Source organism: Hibiscus syriacus, unplaced genomic scaffold, assembly GCF_006381635.1.
Source record: "Hibiscus syriacus cultivar Baekdansim isolate YM2019G1 unplaced genomic scaffold, ASM638163v2 tig00110313_pilon, whole genome shotgun sequence".
Taxonomy (NCBI): Eukaryota; Viridiplantae; Streptophyta; class Magnoliopsida; order Malvales; family Malvaceae; genus Hibiscus; species Hibiscus syriacus.
Window position 1 is genome coordinate 1,309,281 of NW_024062675.1, and position 22,930 is coordinate 1,332,210.

At 32.6% G+C, this 22,930-nt stretch overlaps 1 pseudogene; it reads left to right on the forward strand.

The window, feature by feature from the left end:
- The first annotated feature begins 4,352 nt into the window (after positions 1-4,352).
- On the forward strand, positions 4,353-5,395 carry LOC120116960 (annotated as a pseudogene).
- Positions 5,396-22,930: the final 17,535 nt, after the last annotated feature.

Here is a 22,930-nt window from a genome sequence, read left to right on the forward strand (position 1 = left end):
AGCACATTCATGTTTAAATGTTTTAGACATTAACTTTTTAAGGAATAAATAGAAGATTCTTGAATATTACAAGTCAACGTACAAAATATATTATTTAAATAAGGCTCATACATGTAATCCATATATATTTTGTATACAATATACTTGAGCATATATATACCTTTAATGTCTAATACATATTAACAATGAAGTTTTTATCTCCCATAAGACCAACATCCATAAAATTGACCTTATGGAGTTTACCTTATTCAAAATGAAGGGTTATTATAAAATGTAATATCATTTGTGATGGTGAGGATGAAGGCCACTTGGACTTTGCCAATTTGAAACCAAAGGATTCCTTATGTTTCTTTTTATGCTAGCTTTATTAGCTTCCCTTCCATCCTTTACGAATGCACGTTTGTTCTAACTTTTTTTTTTATCTCAATAGTTGGTGTAACAGAAGATTCTTTAGTCAATCCTATTGAATTTTGAGGAAGAGATCTACAATTATTAATTGGAGATTGAACTTTTGCTTCATTTTCAATTCAGTTGACGAGATATTGAAAATGTATGAAGTGAACGTACTGTAGAGATCAAAACCACTAACATAACATGTAGGGAAAGCTAAAAGAAAAAAATTGAAACTAGCCATTCGAATATTGAAATAAGGTTTGACAATGTCCTTATCATGGGTTAAAGGATATATTTATAAACTGGATATCATAGCGGTACTTATACTTTTTTTCTAAACATTTAAAGTTTGTTCAAACATATACAATATGGTTGGATTTTAATGATAACCCTTTGACATCGAAATTTTTTATTCAGTTACATTAGCAAAAACATAAGAATTCACATATTTATTTGAAAATACAATATAAATTATTTTATATTTCTATAACTTTATTATATGTTAGGTGCTTGAATTGTTTAGAATACAATATATTTACATCCGTATCATCTTATATTATGTTTTAATTTGACATTATTTTATGGTTTTTTTTATAATATCAATAGTTTATTATTATATATATAAGATTCTTCGTAAAATATCATAATACAAGTTGAATTATTCCTAAATGTAAACATAACCAAGTCTAGGAAAGTTTTGAATTTGAACAATCCTTCTTGTGCTATAAATCTATAAATAAATGTCCCGATCTAAATCTCTTGCATCATAAGAAAAGAAGATACATTTGTTCCGTTCCCCTTTCTTTAATATAAGAAAGTTATAAATTTAACTTTTAGTGAACCTATAATTGGTAGTGTCATGCTCCCAAACTTTGGAAGGAGAGTGTCATTAGATATTGATCTTTTCACTCTCTTTGTATGTCCAAAACGTGGAGAACTACATTCTACAATTCTTCAAGATGATTTTAACAAATCACTCCCTTTAATATTCAATATATGTGATCCACTAGTTCTAATCAATGTTAAGACTGTGATAGAGTCTATATCTCATAAAGAAACTACTAGATTTAGTTTTTCCGATTGCTTTTCTGAAACATTCCAAGATCTCATCCGTCTATCCCATTGTGGGACCCAATAAATTTCATCACTCTCTTATATTGCAGGGAAAACAAAAATTTAAACTTTTTAAAATTTTGTAAAACATTTCTTAAAATTCACACTATTTTCTAAAGGACTAAGACCACGTCAATTACAATAAGTACTAATGATATCTAATGAACATAATGTAAGAAAGATATACTTATCTTGTACAATGAATGTTTAGTTTTCTAATTATACAAGTAGAGTCAAGAAACAATAATGTCCTTAATTATTTTTATATTTTTAATTATAGATGATTATTTCTAATGATTTTAACTTAACATGTAAAATGTAAGACCTCACTTATTATTGTATCAAATTTAACCCTGCAAAAATATGATTTAAATTTCCATTATAAAATCTTTAGAAAAAAAGTATTAAACATTTTGATGAAATTATGATGAAAAATGAAAAAAAAAAGTAAATAAATCTTTGTTATTAGTTTCATGACGATTTCCTTTGCACATGAAAGTTTTTTTTTAATTTATATATGCGTATACAAGTATTTTCTTTTTTATTGAATATATTGTTTTAGCACATTCATGTTTAAATGTTTTAGACATTAACTTTTTAAGCAAAAAGTAGAAGATTCTTGAATATCACAAGTCAATGTACAAAATATTTATTGAATAAGGCTCATACATGTAATCCATATATATTTTGTATACAATATACTTGAGTATATATATACCTTCAATGTCTAATATATATTAACTATGATGTTTTTATCTCCAGTAAGACAAACATCCATAAAATCGACCTTGTGGATTTTACCTTATTCAAAATGAAGGGTTATTATAAAATGTAAGATCATTTGTGATGGTGAGGATAAGGGCCACTTTGACTTTGCCTATTTGAAACCAAAGGATTCCCTATGTTTCTTTTATGCTAGCTTTATTAGCTTCCCTTCCATCCTTTACGAATGCACATTTCTTCTGACTTTTTATTTATCTCAATAGTTGGTGTAACAGATGTTTCTTTAGTCAATCCTATTGAATTTTAAGGAAGAGATCTAAAATTATTAATTGGAGATCGAACTTTTGCTTAGTTTTCAATTCAGTTGACTAGATATTGAAAATGTATGAAGTGAACGTACTACAGAGATCAAAACCACTAACATAACATGTAGGGAAAGCTAAAAGAAATAAATTGAAACTAGCAATTCGAATATTGAAATAAGGTCTGACAATGTCCTTATCATGGGTTAAAGGATATATTTATAAACTTGATATCATAGCGGTACTTCTACTTTTTCTAAACATTTAAAGTTTGTTCAAACAGGTACAATATGGCTGGATTTTAATGATAACCCTTTTACGTCGAAATAATTTTATTCAGTTACATTTTACAAAAGCATAAGAATTAACAAATTTATTTGAAAATAAAATATAAAATATTTTATATTTCTATAAATTTATTATATGCTAGGTGCTTGAATTGTTTAGAATACAATATATTTACATCCATATCATATTATATTATTGTTTTCATTTTGACATTATTTTATGGATTTTTTAATAAAATCAATAGTTATTATGCTACATATATAAGATTCTTAGTAAAATATCATAATACAAGTTGAATTATTCCTAAATGTAAACATAACCAAGTCTAGGAAAGTTTTGAATTTGAACAATCCTTCTTGTGCTATAAATCTATTAATAAATGTCCCGACCTAAATCTCTTGCATCCTAGGAAAAGAAGATACATTTGTTCCGTTCCCCTTTATTTAATATAAGAAAGTTATAAATTTAACATTTAGTGAACCTATAATTGTAGTGCCATGCTCCCAAACTTTGAAAGAAGAGCGTCATTAGATTGTGATCTTTCACTCTCTTTGTATATCCAAAACACGGAGAACTACATTCTACAATTCTTCAAGATGATTTAACAAATCACTCCCTTTAATATTAATATATGTGATCCACTAGTTCTAATCATTGTTAAGGCTATGATAGAGTCTATATCTAATAATGAAACTACTAGATTTAGTTTTTCTGATTGCTTTTCTGAAATATTCCAAGATCTCATCCGTCTATCCCATTGTGGGACCAAATAAATTTCATCACTTTCTTATATTGCAGGGAAAACAAAATTTACACTTTTTAAAATTTTGTAAAATATTTCTTAAAATTCACACTATTTTCTAAAGGACTAAGGCCACGTCAATTACAATAAGTACTAATGATATCTCATGAACATAATGTAAGGAATATATTCTTATCTTGTACAATGAATGTTTAGTTTTCTAATTATACAAGTAGTGTCAAGAAACAATCTTGTCCTTATTTATTTTAATATTATTTAGTATAGATAATTATTTCTAATGATATTAACTTTACATGTAAAATGTATGACCTCACTTATTATTGTATCAAATTTAACCCTGTAAAAATATGATTTAAATTTCCATCATAAATTTTTTATAGAAAAGTATTAAACATTTTGATGAAATTATGATGAAAAATGCAAAAAAAAAAAAGTAAATAAATCTTTGTTATTGGTTTCATGACGATTTCCTTTTCACACAAAAGTTTTTTAATTTATATATGCGTATACAAGTATTTTTGTCACACCCCAATATGGGGTTAGATTTCTTCAATTTAAAATACGGAAAATGAATAACCTCAAGTGGGAAGAGTTGTTCAACCAATGCAATTATTTTTATTTTTATAATATGGATAATAAAGAACCATAAGTGGCTAAGAGCTGGCATGAAAGATAACAACAAAATAGTAGTAAATTGTTTCATGGAGTTTTCATTACTTGACCTGACCCCTTTGAATAGAAACTAAAAGACAGAGAAAGGTCTACCCCAAGCAATAACTCGTCTTCAACCTCTCAATTATTCTCCTTTTAGGGTTTGTATGATTTTCAACTTTCCCCTAAAAATAAAACATAATTATTTTCAATGGACGATCCTATATTAAGTAATCACGTATCAAATCAGCTCCAGCAACTCCAAGTCGCAACCTCCCGTCGTCTACAATATCTGACTCTTCCCTCCGTCTCCAAAACATCCCGTCTCGCACAATGCACATTAATCGGCTGCTCAACCCAACTACGTCAGCTCCCCGTCGTGCACAAGTTATTCTGATAGGTTCATCCCCAGCAGATCGGGATCCAATTTCAGCCTTTTGACATCTCAAATTTTCTGACCTCAGTTGAAGGAAAAGAAGATGGATCCTGTTCTTATCACAGACTGCTACGAGCCATGCGTTTTGGGTCGATACGCCAGACAAGAAGGATTCATTGGCACCTCCGGCTTGCCGTAATATTTTCCGATATAAGATCGAAACTAAACGAACATTTCGCTCACTTTCACCTTTCGAGCTTGATGAATCGGTTTCAGGGATTAGTTATAGCCCCGATAAAGCTCCTAGGTAAGTTCCCAAGTCACTTTACAAGGTTTTGGATGCGCATGTATTAAAAGATGATTTCTATTTGAATTTGGTGGATTGGTCATCTAATAATGTGTTGGATGTGGGGTTGGGGAATTGTGTTTATTTTTGGAATGCTTGAGGTGACCAAGTTGTGTGATTTGGGGATTGATGATACTGTGTGTTCAGTTGGTTAGGCTCAACGTGGAACTCATCTGGTGGTTGGGACTAGCAACGGCAAAGTTCAGATTTGGGATGCATCTCGCTGCCAGAGGGTGAGAATATTGGGGGGGCATCGATTACGCGTTGGGGCAGCTTGGAATGTTGTGGACGTGCAACCGGGATCAAGGGTCGCAATCTTCGGCTTGGGTGTCGTGGGACTCGCTCAGATTGTACCTTTGAATCATAATGACATGCTCTATTACATCTTTGGGTTTCGTTTCGTTAAAGGCATCATTTGTGTCCAGTTCGAGTATTCTTAGAGAAGGTTCAGCCATGGAAGTTGCTCTTTTCGTTTGTTCATTTGCTTTGGGAATCACACATATAATGGTGGCTTATAGAACCAGTTGCAGAGAATGAAGAAATGAAATAAGAAAAATATGAATTAAAAAGAGAGCACGTGGTTTGTTTGAAAAAGTTAATAAAGGATTAAGGGTAAATCACAACATGAGTCATCCAAGTTTGCTGAGAATTCAACCTTGTCTTCTAGTTTTTATATAGTTTTGAATGTTGTGTAATGGTTTGAATAAGATTATTTTGGTCACTTACCTTGGTAGATAAGTATTAAATTGGCCCTTTGAGTTCTTAATTTTATTAGTTATGTCCCTCTATTATAAAAAGGATTTTTAATAAGTTATTTTTATGGCAAGGAAATTATTTATATATATTGGGTTCGTATAATTGAAGGTTCAGGTATTTGTGAAAAGATTGGAAGCTAGAAATTTAGTTGGTGAGCTTGAATTCAATAGTTATTGTTTGGGTTTTATCAACGTCCTAAGTCTAAATCCGAAGTTCGTTTTACCAAATTCAAACCCGGTAAGTTGGTTTTCACTGATTAATCACCCGATTCGATCTGTTTTTCGGAATTAAGCCCGTTTTTGATGAAATGTTTATTGTTATGTATTTGAGGAATTATTGGAAGATGATTTCAAGATCTAGGGTGTTCGAACGGAATTTAATGGTCGATCAGTATTGCATGAAAATCAAGGTAATACTTTACTACCTCTTTATGCTTTATGGAACATGTTGATATTGGTAAATGCATGAATAAGATAATGTTGGTCACTTTTGTGGAGTTGATTAATTTATACACTTGATATGAATGTGGTAGAAATTTTGTAACTGAATACGGATAGAATGAATAATATAATAGATTGAGGAATTGTTAGAATTAAATTACAAGTTTGTGATTGGTAATAAAGAAATCAGCTCTGGATTTGTAACTTATATTTTATATCATCAAAGGTTAAATGTTAAAGGTACTTGGATGGAAAATTATGAGAATACTCTGGTATGGTAAAATTATGAAAATACCCTTATGTTGTAAGATGACAAGAATTATTCCTGGAAGTTGGTTAATAACTCTAAAAAGACATATTGATCCGATATAACTACTGATGTGCATAAGAAATGTTAGTTTTACTTGAAAATTTTGGATAATCGGTTTTTAACCCTAAGAGGGTTTATGCAAGATACTAAAAGTCTATTAAGTAATCATTTCAAGATCAGAGAAAGTTCAGGAAAACAATTAATTATAGGATTTCCAAATAATATTATTTTCGTTAAGAGATAATACCGAAATTATCTAGTTATGAAATTACGAAAATACCCTTGAGAGGTAAAAATAATCGAAGTTGACTCTAAACAAGCAGGTAACTTGAGAATTTGTAATTAAACCAATAAATTACTGATTTAATGGTTGAGATCCTAATTTTTATGGAAAATTCCTAATAATTCATTAGTAATGTCTGAAAAGACTTTTAACCTGGAAATCTCTGAGATATGAGTAAATACCTGAAGAATAAATTATCGAGGGTGCTCTTTTGTCTGAATTGTTTGAAAGGTCTGGAATAAATGATAAGTTGGAATTAAATAATTAGACAGAATGGAAGGAAAGGATTGAAATACACTGAATCTGTAAGATGACCAAAAAAACCCTGTAATGGAAATGGTTAAAGAATATCACAAAGCCAGGAATGAATGGATATCCTCAAGCTTTGAAATGAATGGAAGAACATTGAGCATAAAAATGTCCAAAATACCCTTATGACCAAGGATAAGTAAATGAATTGGATTCATTAAGGAATCCAAAAAACATGGACGTTGCATTTTTTTTTAAAGTTATGGAACATAGTTTAAGTCGGTAGACCAACGTTAATGCTATGTCAGTACATGAATGGCATAAATTCCACTTGAATATTTGTTCGTCTTCTCAAATTGGGATTTATGATAATTATGGAAGTACTCAGCTCAGCTCAACGTTAGAGCACATTCGATATTAAGAAGTACATATTCGTGAGATAAATCAACCACGAACACAAAATAATGATTTTAGTAAATGACCAAAGAGAACTAAGTGTAAGTACAACATGTATCTGAAACGCAGAAGCATCTGAATTAGTCGCAAATACTTTGAAGTAACTGGGATATTGAGTTGATTACTAAATGAACCGAGTAACTTTAATGACTGAGAATTTAGTAAGTGATTGAATGAGTCTGAGAACTCCAATGATATTGCATGATGTATGATTACTATGGGTTATGAACCAAGAATTAAATACGTTGACAATTCGTGATATTGTTTCCATGTGGATAGAAATAAAGATTATTTGGATTCTCTGTTGCTTCCTTTAGATGTATTCAGTGATGATTTTGAAGATGATTTATAAACAAGAATTGTTGGTATTAAAGTGTGAATACCCTGTAAGGGCAATGAATTGACCAATTGAAATACATCAGTTTTAGGAGTTGTTGATTGTCCGATCGATTGACATGGATGGTAAGTTCCCTGAATATTCATTTCTACTTTATCAGCTCAAATTACTCTGGTCATACTTGAACACTTTCCTGAGATATATGAATCATAGAGGGATTCAAAAATATCAACCTTAAATATCTGATTAGATTAGTTATTAATCGATTCTCTTCAATATGACCTCGTTCTTGGAATCAGATCAAATTTCATAAGTTTCGTGTTATCCATATTGATAATTACAATGGCCTCTGAAAACACTTGGATTCTCTAGTGTGTTCCCTAAGTACTATTTAATTATTTTATCTGTTTTGAAATATGGTACACTGAAATCTATGGTTTACTGCTTTTTGATACACCGACTTACTGGTGATGATTTATAGACTATGATTGATATATGATTATTGGTTTTCATTGATATATGATAATGATGATTACGGATTTATGGAATTTAAGCTTACTGTATAAATTGTATTTTTGAAATACTGATTTTGGATGGATTGAATTACAGAGTATAACTCTGATCAAGCTGATAAACCTTATATACCTAATGTGACTCTTGGATAGGCTCACGGGCCCCAAGATGCTCCATTAGGTTGGCTCCCTTTGCTATGTGCTTAGGGTAAGCCCTACGGACTTACGGAATTAAGGATACAAGCCCCAAAGCCTATCCTTAGGTTGCTTCCTTTTCGTTGTATGCTTAAGGTAAGCCCAATGGACGCTATTCTGGAACTGCGGCTGGTGTACAAGAGAATGGTTTAAACTACGAGTTTGAAAAGTTAAACTTCTTTATGATTTTATGAGATTTACTGAACTATCATTTGATTAGTGTACCTATTATGATTTTATCATACTTATGGAACACACTAGACATCCTATTCGACCTCATGAAAACGTGATTGTATGAAAGGTTTCTTATGAACTGAGATTCTTGGCTTCTACTCGATGAACTACTAATGGAAACCCATATTATTTTGCAATTGGTATACGTTTGATTCAATAAGGAAATTATGACTTCCCATTTATATGCATGTCCTGTAGCACCATCTGGTAGTTCGTATTACTGTATTACTCACCATTGCAGGTTAAAAGATTGTACTAGTACAGCTATCAACATTAGCAAGGGAGTTCTTCCAGCGTTACTTGCAGAGTATGGTACATGTGATTAGGGGGCATGTAATTGTATTTTATTTTATATATGAGTCTGAAAACTTGTTTTATTTATGAACACTCATAAGTCATTTTATGATTTTACATGTTTTAAGAAAAGTTTTAAATTTTCCGCTATTTTTACAGTGGGTCACTCCGGTAATGTTACACTCCAGATCAGATCGAGTTATCCGTATCGGTCTGAGAGGGTTACATTTTCTTTTTTACTGAATATATTGTTTTAAAACATTCATGTTCAAATGTTTTAGAAATTAATTTTTAAGGAAAAAATAGAAGATTCTAGAATATTACAAGTCAACGTACAAAATATATTATTTGAATAAGGCTCATACATGTAATCCATATATATTTTGTATAAAATATACTTGAGAATATATATACCTTTAATGTCTAATATATATTAATTATGAATTTTTTTATCTCCCATAAGGCCAACATCCATAAAATCGACCTTTTGGAGTTTACCTTATTCAAAATGAAGGGTTATTATAAAATGTAAGATCATTTGTGATGGTGAGGATGAGGGCCACTTGGACTTTGCCAATTTGATACCAAAGGATTCCCTATGTTTCTTATTATGTTAGCTTTATTAGCTTCCCTTACATCCTTTACGAATGTACGTTTATTCTATGTTTTTTTATTTATTTCAATAGTTGGTGTAACAGACGATTCTTTAGTCAATCCTATTGAATTTTGAGGAAGAGAACTAAAATTATTAATTGGAGATCAAACTTTTGCTTCATTTTCAATTCAGTTGACGAGATATTGAAAATGTATGAAGTGAACGTACTGCAGAGATCAAAACCACAAACATAACATGTAGGGAAAGCTAAAAGAAAAAAATTGAAACTAGCCATTCGAATATTGAAATAAGGTTTGACAATGTCCTTATCATGGATTAAAGGATATATTTATAAACTTGATATCATAGCGGTACTTCTACTTTTTTCTAAACATTTAAAGTTTGTTCAAACAGATACAATATGGCTGGATTTTAATGATAACCCTTTTACGTCGAAAGAATTTTATTCAGTTACATTTAACAAAAACATAAGAATTCACATATTTATTTGAAAATAAAATATAAATTATTTTATATTTCTATAAATTTATTATATGTTAGGTGCTTGAATTGTTTAGAATACAATATATTTACATCCATATCATATTATATTTTTGTTTTCATTTTGACATTATTTTATGGATTTTTTAATAATATCAATAGTTCTTATGCTATATATAAGATTCTTAGTAAATATCATAATACAAGTTGAATTATTCCTAAATGTAAACATAACCAAGTCTAGGAAAGTTTTGAATTTGAATAATCCTTCTTGTGCTATAAATCTATTAATAAATGTCCCGACCTAAATATCTTGCATCCTAGGAAAAGAAGATACATTTGTTCTGTTCCCCTTTCTTTAATATAAGAAAGTTATAAATTTAACTTTTAGTGAACCTATAATTGGTAGTGTCATGCACCCAAACTTTGGAAGAAGAGTGTTATTAGATTATGATCTTTTCACTTTCTTTGTATATCCAAAACGTGGAGAACTACATTCTACAATTCTTCAAGATGATTTTAGCAAACCACTCCCTTTAATATTCAATATATGTGATCCACTAGTTCTAATCATTGCTAAGGCTATGATAGAATCTATATCTAATAATAAAACTACTAGATTTAGTTTTTTCGATTGCTTTTCTGAATCATTCCAATATCTCATCCGTCTATCCGTTGTGGGACCCAATAAATTTCCTCACTCTCTTATATTGCAGGGAAAACAAAATTTACTCTTTTTAAAATTTTGTAAAATATTTCTTAAAATTCACACTATTTTCTAAAGCACTAAGGCCACGTCAATTACAATAAGTACTAATGATATCTCATGAACATAATGTAAGGAAGATATTCTTATCTTGTATAATGAATGTTTAGTTTTCTAATTATACAAGTAGTGTCAAGAAGCAATCTTGTCCTTATTTATTTTAATATTATTTAGTATAGATAATTATTTCTAATGATAATAACTTTACTTGTAAAATTTATGACCTCACTTATTATTGTATCAAATTTAACCTTGCAAAAATATGATTTAAATTTCCATTATAATTTTTTTATAAAAAAGTATTAAACATTTTGATGAAATTATGATGAAAAATGCAAAAAAAAGTAAATAAATCTTTGTTATTAGTTTCATGACGATTTCCTTTGCACGCGAAATAAAATATGTTGCTTTAATGTTATGAGCATTGAATCAATTTGCAATATTGAAATATTGAATATTATTATATTAAAAGATCTTTACAATTAAGAGTTATACATCTTTGGGAAAATATCAAGATTGAATACCAGAAAAAAAAAGGATTTTGACCTTACCTCAGAAGAAATGCATCCCCCAAATACTACCTTTACCACAAAAATGAGAGAGCTTTCTCCAATAAAGGAATTAGACAAAAGGCTTGGTATTGATATTTAGAAGCATACAACGTGGGGCATATTTCGTGACATACGAAGCTGACTAGATTACCTTTTATTAATGAGGTTCGACGATGAAACTTTGACAAATCTAGTCTAGAGTCAGTTACTGGTAAATTGAAATTTTGTAATGAGATTTTTGAATTTTACCAAACACATGGACTATAAAGATTCTTTGTTTTAAAGAAAAGGTAAGAGTCATAAGCAGAAAAAGTTGTCCCTCTAGAGCAATTGGTTAATAGCCTTATGGATAAGTTTCAATTAGTTCAATGATGGCTAATGTCAATTGAGCTGAATTCAGCTAGGCAAAATGGCAAAAGAAGTTGTTGTAAGAAAGCAAAATAAATGTATGTTATAGTCTATTTCACACATATGCACGTAGGAATATTGTTATTAGATTGATGTTTTCACACTGCTTTCAATAGAATCAAAGATTTCAGAGAATTGAAATGGAGGTACTTTAGAAGGTCTAGCAATTGTTATGCTAGATTGTGTCATTTTATATGCATCCAGTTAAAGATACCAAGTTAAGAAAGTGAGGTATGTGATAATGTTCACAAAATAGTGAGAGATTAGTGACATCTTCACTAAGATGTAACCATAGAAAATAGAAAAACCAACCTAAAACTAACCTCTCAATCTTGATACTTGTCAAAGAGATATAACTCTGAAATAGTAAAGTTGTTGATTCTTTTGATATTCTTTGAACCCATTCTTATGATTTGATTCTATTGTGAACCTATAAGGGGCAATATTTTACAAAATTCTGTCGTTCTTTGATAAAGAAAGGAGAAAGAACATTTTTAAACAGGATGATCCCAAATGAAAAAGGGCTCCTGAAGCAAGTCGATGAGCAATGCCAGAATGATGAAGCATTTCATATTCTTGAAAGTAAGTGGACCAAGAAACCAAAGTTTGGGGAATTTGACTTATAACATTTCTTTGTGACAACCCGTCAAGAAAGAAATGATCGCCTCATTCGGGAGAAAGGCACATATCTCAAAGTACTAGTAAAAAAGACAAGAATGCAACCAGTCAAGAATGATCTCCCCATTCAAAAGAAAGGAACATATCTTGGATATTTATATCAGAAGAATTTGTCACTTCTTAAGTTGTGACAACATAAAGAGAATTCCTCAAGTTGTTGGAATGAAAGCATTCTAGATAAAAGGTTTGGGGCACGAATCAAGCAAGGAGTACCCACGATGGGGCAGTATCGAAGGTTGGACCTTGTAAGGATTATGAGATTCAAATCAAATGGACATTGAGAGTAAGCCTTACAACTTAGCATATTCAGATATCGTGAAAGTTCACATTCACATAAAAAGGTTGGGGCATGCTGAAGGCCAATTTTAGGTAAAAATAATCCCAATAGGGTATTTTGAATGATTGCATTAATGTTGGAACATATTGAAGGCTCACATTAACAAGAAGCAAATACTGGGGCATGCTGAACCCTTATCATCCTATGGATAGATCATCGATTTTAGCAAATATTTCCCCTGAAACTAAAAGGTATGAAGAATGAAAATGGTGAAACAATGACCGTAGAATTGACCACACATCACTGTTTTGTCCACCATGTGATCACATTATCCCTATAAAATCCACAGGAAATGACCAATGTGTTGTTAAATATTCCCTGATATGATGCTAACAAGTTAAAGCATACCACTTATGGCATTATGAACTTTGAACATCATGCAAAGAGTTCCCTGGTTGAGAAATTTAGATAGAAACCACATAAAAGGTTGAATGTGTTGTCAAATATTTTATGAACCAGTTATTATGGTGCTAAACCAATGTTACGATCATGTGGTTAACAAAAGATAAGGTTTGTCTTCAAACTCCCAGACTAGAAATGAGATATTATGAAGATCTCCTTTTCACAAAAGAAATGTTGGAACTTTAACAACATGAAACTCGTGGAACCAACTAAGATTAAATAATGGGTTGTTGTTAAGCATCTTGACATGATATAGTTTAGAAGAGAACCTTGTTCAAGATTTGATTAGATGTGGAGACATGAAAGGAATTAGGATAGATCCTTTCATGAAAAAGATATGGAGACATAAAAGGAATTAGGATAAATTCTTCTTATGAATTGTTTAAGAGTCAAATAAGAACATACGTGGTTGATATATTGATTGCATCTCTACTAAGTTTAGAATATATTTCTACATTTTGTAAAGATGATAGATTCTCTTTTCAAAGACAGAAAACTTGTCTGATTTCTTCACAAGTTCAAATAGAGACAACTAGTTTATCTATGACAAAATGGGGCAATAAGGTCCCAGTTATGAGTATGGAAAAAGTCCCATAAATGAAACAGTTCTTCTTAAGATAAAAGAAGGAACGAAGATATAAGTTGACCAGATGGTTCCTCAAAAAGGAAAGTTTGATAGCATAAGTTGCTATAACTGTTTGAAGATAGCCTTGAAAAAAAGAAGAAGATTAAACTTTGGATACAGATGAAGATTGATGCATTCATACATTCATAAAAATATCATTTGCATAAAAGATCATGCATTACATTTGAATGCATTTGCATAGATACATTTTCACAAAGATGCAGGGACAAGATACCTTGTGAGTATAAGGTAGAATCCAAATCACAAATACATGAGTCATGTTTGGAGAGGCAAACATCTGAAGAATAGATGAACGCAATCCATACAGAGGAAGTAATATTTTGGGGCATGCCCAACCAACAAGTTGTTTTGAAAATGAGAACACGATTTTCAACGTTTCTCATTTAGTATTTGCTAAAAATGAAATTTTTTAAAAAGTAAGAAAAATTCTTACCTAGTAAATTGTTTTCCATGAATTTGTAAATCATTTGGGTCTTCTGTAAGTCTTTTGAGCAAGATGGTGAATCCTTAAAGATATTTGTAAGATCTCCACGGAAGAGTAGTGGAATCATATCAATATGATATTCATGGAAGAGTAGTGAAATTAGATTTTTGTCAAGTTAATCATTTTCAACCATCACGAAAGAGTAGTGAAACAAAAGTCAGAAGCACGATCCAAATTCGTTCTCCATGGAAGAGTAGTGGAACATATTTTTTCAGCAAAGTATGAAGCCTTCATGAAAGAGAATAAAGTCATGCAAATTCAGCCTTCACGGAAGAGTAATGAAGCAAATCATTTGCAAAGTTAGTCTCAAGCCTTCACAAAAGAGTAGTGAAGCAGGAGCAAGATCAAATCAAAATTTGACCTCCAAGAAAGAGTAGTGGAACGAATTCCCAGCAAAGCAAGAAGTTCACTGATGAAAACTTATCTTTTTATCTTTACTTTATTCTTGTTTACACAAAAATAAGCAAAGAGGGGCAACTGTCGACAGCCGTTTTCATCTGAGTGACGATTTTTATATATATACGTTATTATATATAATAATATTATATTATTAATATCAATATTTTTAAAATTGGAACGGACCTTGAATCAGTGAATGTACTGGTTCACGGGTTTAACCGAATTTTATATAAAATATATTTTTTATTTTACGTAATATTCAAAGTAATATTAATATATATATATAACACTTTTTTTAAGTTTACAATATTAAAAGGTATAAAAGTATCACAAGTCATAATATATACAAGTTAAAAAACATAAAATCAAGTGAAACAAAATGATTCAAATCAACTACAACATAATATTTAACGTATAACATATTAAATCATAAATATAATTATATAACTATAATTAAAAAATAAATTTCGAGCTGTAAAAAATTACAACAAACGATGTTGTTTGGTTTAATTTAAAAAAAACAATCCCACATGGCTAAGAAACATATAAGAGCATCCCAAAAGTCTAAAGAGTAAAAATATGAGAACAAAACAATCCCACATAGCTAAGAAACATAGAAGAGCATCCCAACTGACTTCTATAAATACTAGAGGTAGTTTGACATTCAAAATCATAGAGCCTTTTGGTGAGCATAGAGCGAACTATTCTTTCACTTCAATTGAGCTCGAATTTTAGGCTTCAATCAAGCTTATAAATTTTTTTTGAGTTCGAGCCTTTTCGAGTTCAAGTTTCAATATTATATTTCGAGTTCGAGTTGAACTTGATAAATTTTAGCTCGTGAGTTTTTTAGTCGAGTTGAGCTTACTTTTAAAGTTTTCGATTTCGAGTCGAGCTCAGCAGTTCTCGAGTTCGACTCGGCTCATTTAACAAATGACGTCTTTTGGTTGAATTTTTTTAAAAGAAAAAAAAAGAACCGATGGTTCACACTGTTTTTGTCAGTTTTCCGCCGGTTCACCCCGGTTTTGCTGGTTCTCAGCCGGTTCGACCGGTTCTTTACCGGTTTTGTGCTCATCCAGTTTTGGAAGTTAATCGGACTGGACATGCCACCGGTTCACGATTCAACCGGTCGAACCGACTGGTCCGGTTTTAATAATAATGATTAATATTATTATTTATAAAGCAAGAAGGCCCGGTTACAAAGCAAGGCACACATGCTCAAGATTCATGTTCAGTTGGCCCGGTTACAACCAAACTTGGGCTAGGTCCAGATTTGGGTTACAATTTATTCAAGCCCAGCAATCGAGCTAGGCCCAATTTCGGCAAGCCCACGAGAGAAGCCCGTGCAGCTAGGGTCTCAACTAGTCGTTCCAGTGTCGCCAGCAGCTCAACTGCACGATCAAAGGAATATCCACTAGCAAAACCTTAGGACGCTCATTGCAACCCTAAGGTCTATTCCGGCCACCGCCTCCAGCAGATCCAACCAAGGATTGACACGATGATTGCCGCCTCTCCAGATCTCTCCCGAGCTATCTTGAAGGTTCTAGAAGATCAACAAGAGTAGCATACGTCGCAACCCTAGTGTGAGACATCACCGTTGCTCATGTGACTCACCGAAGGGCACCTTTGTGATTGGTCCGAGGGAAGTATTGTGGTGGTCTATAAAAGGCCACTGAACCTACAAGCAAACAAACACACAACAACAATAAGATAGATAAACAAAGAGACTACCACAACGATCCATAGCAGTAATTAAAAGCAAAGAGAAGAGAGCGAGGGAGCTTACCATCGTCGAAGCCCAAAGGTCGTCGGAAAAAAGATTTTACCGAAGGTAAAAATCTTAGATTTAGGCTTATTGAATGGTTTTTAGAATAAAAGGAAGTCGGATTCGAGTCGAGGGGGTCTCGATCTAAGTTTATGGTAGGTTTGGTTTATGGTGGCCGACGGTGGTGGAATACGGCAGCCGTTCGGTGGTAACTATCCCTCAGGCGAGGGATTTTTAGAGAGATGTCATAGCATCTCTCGTCTAGAGAGAGAAAACAAATGAGAAAAATGAGAGAGTTTTCTATTATATTTATATATATATATTTTAGGTAAAATTACTTATTTAATTCCTTGAATATTAATTATTTAGATTTCAACCTATATTAATAAATTATATAATTAGTCCATAATTTTAGGATTATTTTTAATTAAGTTAATTAATTTTTATATTTTATATATTAATCATTAATTATTAGTATAATTAATCAATATTAGTATTTTTACTTTAGGATTATTATCATACATAGTTTATATAGTTTTAATATTAAATATTATAATAGAGTTAATAATATTTATAATAGATATTTAGTATTTATTTATAAATTTAAATTTAGAAAACAAATTTATAAGTTACTACAAAGAAACTAAATAATAAATAACAATACCAATTTTGGGCGTTTTGGGGGTGCTAATCCTCCCCCATACGTAATTGACTGCCAAACTCATTTTTCAGGTTAGCAAACCCGAGTTATATTATTTTAATATTATTATTAGGAATTTTTATTAAAATAATATGACATTTTGTTGAACAACCTCACCGAATTAAAAGATTGGTGGTGACTCTACAATTTGGTGTTTTATCTGATTAATAGAGGATAAACACTTACTTTTACGACACTAGTTACACCGTCTGGGGTATACTATTTGCACTTTCCGTCGTCGGGCAGAGAAATGTCTCGAAAGAATTACTAGTCGCTACTGAACCTATCCAAGGAATTATCAATAGCGACTGAACCTGCCAAAGTCTTCATACTAGATCCCATAATGCCCCGAATAAAATATTTTTCAGACAATAACCAGTAGTAGTAGCAAAACAGAGTACAGACAGAGCATCAGTTCGTTAAAATAGTAACCAAAAATCATTATTCAGGTAGTCATGCTTTATATTTTAGTAAATCTGGAATAAAGTTTAAAAACATGTAATTTATACAGTAGCCAAATCAGATAAAACATTATATTTCAAATCAGAGAAAACAATCATGTGTACATGAGATTTCAAACAGATATTTAAAATAATTATTTAAAGTAGTTATATTGCACACAAGGAACACACCTCGTAAAATGGATCGATCCGGTAGATCTATCGAGCACCAGCCTCACTACGCTTTTCTACTGTACGAGAACGAGTAATCACAGACTCTCACAGACGAGCGAGTCAGGAGGAACAACTTTGAGTTCAAGCTTCCAATATTTGCCTCAGGATCCAGACCATCAAAATTACTAACTCGTATCCAAATAATTTCCCTTGCCATAAAGATAGCTAATTAGAATTTAAATAATAATTTGGAAACCCAATTTGTATAATAGAATACATGTTGGGCTACTTTAATAATTAATCACTAAAATTAGGGACTGAACCGAATTTGATATAGTCACGTCTACACCAGATCCAGAGGTCATGCCACACGGTCCCATTACTAGGTCAAGGGCCAAACAATTCAGGGATGTTCTCTTAACTAAGTGTCTTGAAGCTTTTGATTCATTTGATAACTTAACACTCTCTTATGTTATGTTATATAATGTTTTAATAGCAAAAGAATAACTTAGTATGAACACATCTTACACATTGTTATTTTTAATATGTTAAGCATGTTAGGATAGTTTTATTATCATATTAAGCATGATTATTATATATACATCAAGGCAGCATACTTATAATGCATTTCATTAGTTTATTTGCATTCATATTAACTCTTAGGCTTTATACATTATCTTACACATATTAGGAGATGATGTACTTAGCTCATGACCATCATACTTAGCTCACATTACCATAAACAAACATGGAAGCAAGGTATTTAGCTCGTTTTAGCTCAATATCATGAACTTACCTTGTTTCCTTGCACATATAGGTACAATGGAGTGTGATGCACGTTGAGGTAGCTTGGTGAATGATTAGGACGTCATATATAGCTCACAAACAGCTCACAAAGTACAAGGCAGCTCATGGAATGCTAAGGGAAGCTCGATTCAGCTGGAGAAGCTTCAGGCTAGCTAAACTTAGCTAGTTGGACTATTTGAAGCTGAGTTGCTAAAAGTGATGATAAAGGTAGCTGAATGTAGCTGAACATGCTGTTATGGAGCTCAAAAGGACTCGGCTAGGAAGATCATTCACAAACAGCCCCATGCTTGCTAGCTAGCTCAACACTCAAGCTAGCTTGGAGGAGACACATGCACGCCTAAGAAGAAGCACATGACCAGCCATCATCCAATTCACATGGGTGCACCACAAGGCTTCCTAGAACACCCATGTGCCGTGCATATGACCAGCCCCCATATGCCTTGCATGTGAACTCATTTAGGCGCCAAGATGAAGAGCCCTCTCCCTATTCGGCCAAGCATCATCTCCCATCCAAATTGGCGCCAACTTGAGGAGACACAAGAACTATTCGGCCAAGGATCATTTCCCTCCATCTAGGGCCGAACCATCCTCTCTTTTAGCATTTAAATTATGTCTTTATAGGGAGATACATAGACTGGTCGAATCATCTTGTATTTATTCGGCCATGTCTCTCCATTTCCTATAAATAGGAAAATATTCCATCATTTGTAGGTACACCTTTTTATTCAATTAAAGTGAGATTATTCTCTTCTTAAGTCCTGGTGACTTTTTTTATCGACTTATCAAGTATTTTATACTTGTGGCATCAACCCCTTCCTTTCATCTTGATACTTCTGGTTCCTAGTTCATATAACTAGTGGGTCAAAGTACTTAACACCATCCCTTGAAGAAACAATATAAAGATTGGGTCTCTGCTCTATATAGCATTGATTCTTCTTTGAGATTTCTTCAAGATACTATCCTCACAACCATCCTTTTATTTCATCACCATAACCATAGCCTTATCAACTATCTTCCGCTTCCATTACTCATTATTTAAATAGCCTACCAATTCACCCATACGTCTACCACCCTTAACCATTCTATTTTGAGCCATTCACTTTGCAGGTTGTTTTGCTTCCTTCCTAGATCCATAATCATTTGAAAAGGTATAAGTACCATACATCAAGCGGTAATCAGAGCTTTGGTGGAAGAAGCAACGTGCAACAACAACAAAAAGAAAAATACAAAAAGAAGTGCAAAAGTGAAGTGCAAAGTCAAAGAAAAAGAAAAAAATCAGTAAAGAAAATTGAAGGACTCAAAAGTCAAAGCACTCAAAAAGAAGAAAAAAAAAACAAAGAAAAGAAAGAAAAGTTGGAAGCACTCATCAACAATTCTCATCACCAAGCATTTTCAAGTAAGCCTTTAAAATTGATTGTGGTGATAGAAGGTTGTGAAGTGACTTGTGTAAGTAACCCTTTCATTCTCTTCTTTCTAATTTCTAAGCCACCTTTTCAATTATATTTGTTTTCCATTCCTACTAACCATTTGCAGCCGACGCCAAACAAGTGAAATTACTCGATATAGTCTTGAGTAAAAGTTCATTAGAACTTGAGACAAGAGAATTGAGGGAAAAAGGCTGGAGCGTGTGTGAGATCAGAAGAGGACAAGTAAAAGCCATTAAAGTCCTAGAGTGCAAACACGAGCGGATTGAGTGACATCAAGTTTTCTTAGAGTGACTCGTGAGGCTTTGTGAGAGTATATTCTGGTAAGGTCCTACACATATTTCAATTTTTTCCTTATTTGCTAACATGTCTCTTCCATCCAACATTTTTGTATTCAAAAGGACTTTGAACATTCAAAGTCAAGATGATGAACAAAGAGAAAACATCTTCCATACCAAATGTCACGTGGGAGATAAAATTTGTGTGATGATCATTGATGGAGGAAGTTGTACCAATGTAGCAAGTACTCACATGGTGGAAAAGTTGGGTCTCAAGACTTCCAAACATCCTCATCCTTACAAACTCCAATGGCTCAACGATGTGGGAGAAGCCAAGGTAACCAAGCAAGTGATTGTACCTTTCTCAATTGGAAGATACAATGATGAAGTCCTTTGTGACGTGGTGCCCATGAGTGCAAGTCACCTTATACTAGGACGTCCTTGGCAATATGATAAGAAAGCCACCCATGACGGATTCTCTAACAAGTACTCATTCCAACATCAGGGAAAGAAAATCATATTGGCACCTTTGTTACCAAGCCAAGTTCAGGAATGTCAAGTGACCCTCAAATCACGCATAGAAGAATGGGAGAAAGAAAAGAAGGCCAAAGAAATCCATACTCCAAAGATGAATATCTATGCCAGAAGAGGAGATATTCGGAAACATTTATCAACTAAGAAAGCTCTACTTATACTTATGTATAAGGAAAGTTTTATTCTTACTAACCCTCCTAAAGGTTTGCCTTCTTCTATTTCTAATCTTTTGCAGGAATTTGAGGATATGTTTCCTGAGGAAATTCCTGATGGATTGCCACCGATTAGAGGAATTGAACATCAAATTGATTTCATTCTGGAGCCACCATTCCTAATAGACCAGCATATAGGAGCAATCCTGAAGAAACAAAGGAATTGCAAAGACACGTCACAAAACTCCTAAATAAAGGTTACATTCGAGAAAGCTTAAGTCCATGTGTTGTCCCCGTTTTGTTGGTACCAAAGAAAGATGGAACTTGGAGAATGTGCGTGGATTGTAGAGCAGTGAATCAAATCACTATCAAATATAGGCACCCTATACCTCGGTTGGATGATATGCTTGATGAACTTAGCGGGGCCAATATCTTCTCCAAAATTGATTTGAAAAGTGGCTACCATCAGATAAGAATGAAGGAAGGTGATGAGTGGAAATCTGCGTTCAAGACCAAACAAGGTTTGTATGAATGGTTAGTCATGCCTTTTGGCTTGTCTAATGCCCCTAGTACCTTTATGCGTTTAATGAATCATGTCCTTCGGCCTTATATTGGTAAGTTTTGTGTTGTTTACTTTGATGATATCTTGAAATATAGTAAGTCATTGAAAGATCATGTTGAACACTTACGATCTATTCTTAGCACTTTGAGAGAAGAGCATTTATATGCTAATCTCAAGAAGTGTGATTTTTGTACTAATCAAGTTACTTTCTTAGGCTTTATTGTAAGTTCACAGGGATTATCAGTGGATCCAGAGAAGATTAAGGCAATACAAGAATGGCCAAAACCGGTTAATGTCAGTCAAGTTCGAAGTTTCCATGGATTAGCCAGTTTTTACAGAAGGTTTGTACCAAACTTTAGTTCCATTGCTGCACCCTTAACAGGGATTATTAAGAAGAATTCAAACTTCTCTTGGGGCAATGAACAAGACAAATCTTTCAACGAACTCAAAGATTGTTTGACAAAGGCCCCATTACTAGTCTTGCCAAACTTTGAGAAAACATTTGAAGTTGAATGTGATGCTTCCGGAATTGGAATTGGTGCTGTTTTAAGTCAAGAAGGAAAACCCATTGCCTATTTTAGTGAAAAACTAAATGGTGCAACTCTGAACTATCCAACATATGACAAAGAGATGTATGCACTCATTCGAGCATTTGAAACTTGGCAGCACTACTTATTGCCAAAGGAATTCGTGATACACACTGACCATGAAGCATTAAAGCATATCAAAGGACAACACAAACTCAACAAGAGACATGCCAAATGGGTTGAATTTCTTGAGTCTTTTCCCTATGTCATCCACTATAAGAGAGGAAAGGATAATGTCGTGGCAGATGCTCTTTCACGCAGGTATGTCTTACTTAACACTTTGGATTCCAAACTTCTTGGTTTTTCATTTATTAAGGAACATTATGCTACTGATTTGGACTTTGGAGAAAGGTATAAGTTATGTGAAACAGGTGCTCATGATAAGTATTATCAGCATGATGGATATCTTTTCAAAGAAGGACGATTATGTATTCCATAAGGTTCCATAAGAGAAGTGTTAACCAAAGAAGCACATGAAGGAGGACTCATGAGACACTTTGGAGTTGAAAAGACTCTTAGCATTCTGAAAGAACACCTCTTTTGGCCAAAGATGAAAAGGTATGTTGAAAAGGTATGTGAAAGGTGTTTAGTATGTAAAAGGGCAAAATCAAGAGTCATGCCTCATGGATTATATATGCCCTTGCCAATACCAACCATGCCATGGATAGATATTTCAATGGACTTTGTTTTAGGTTTACCAAAAACAAAGAGTGGAAAGGATT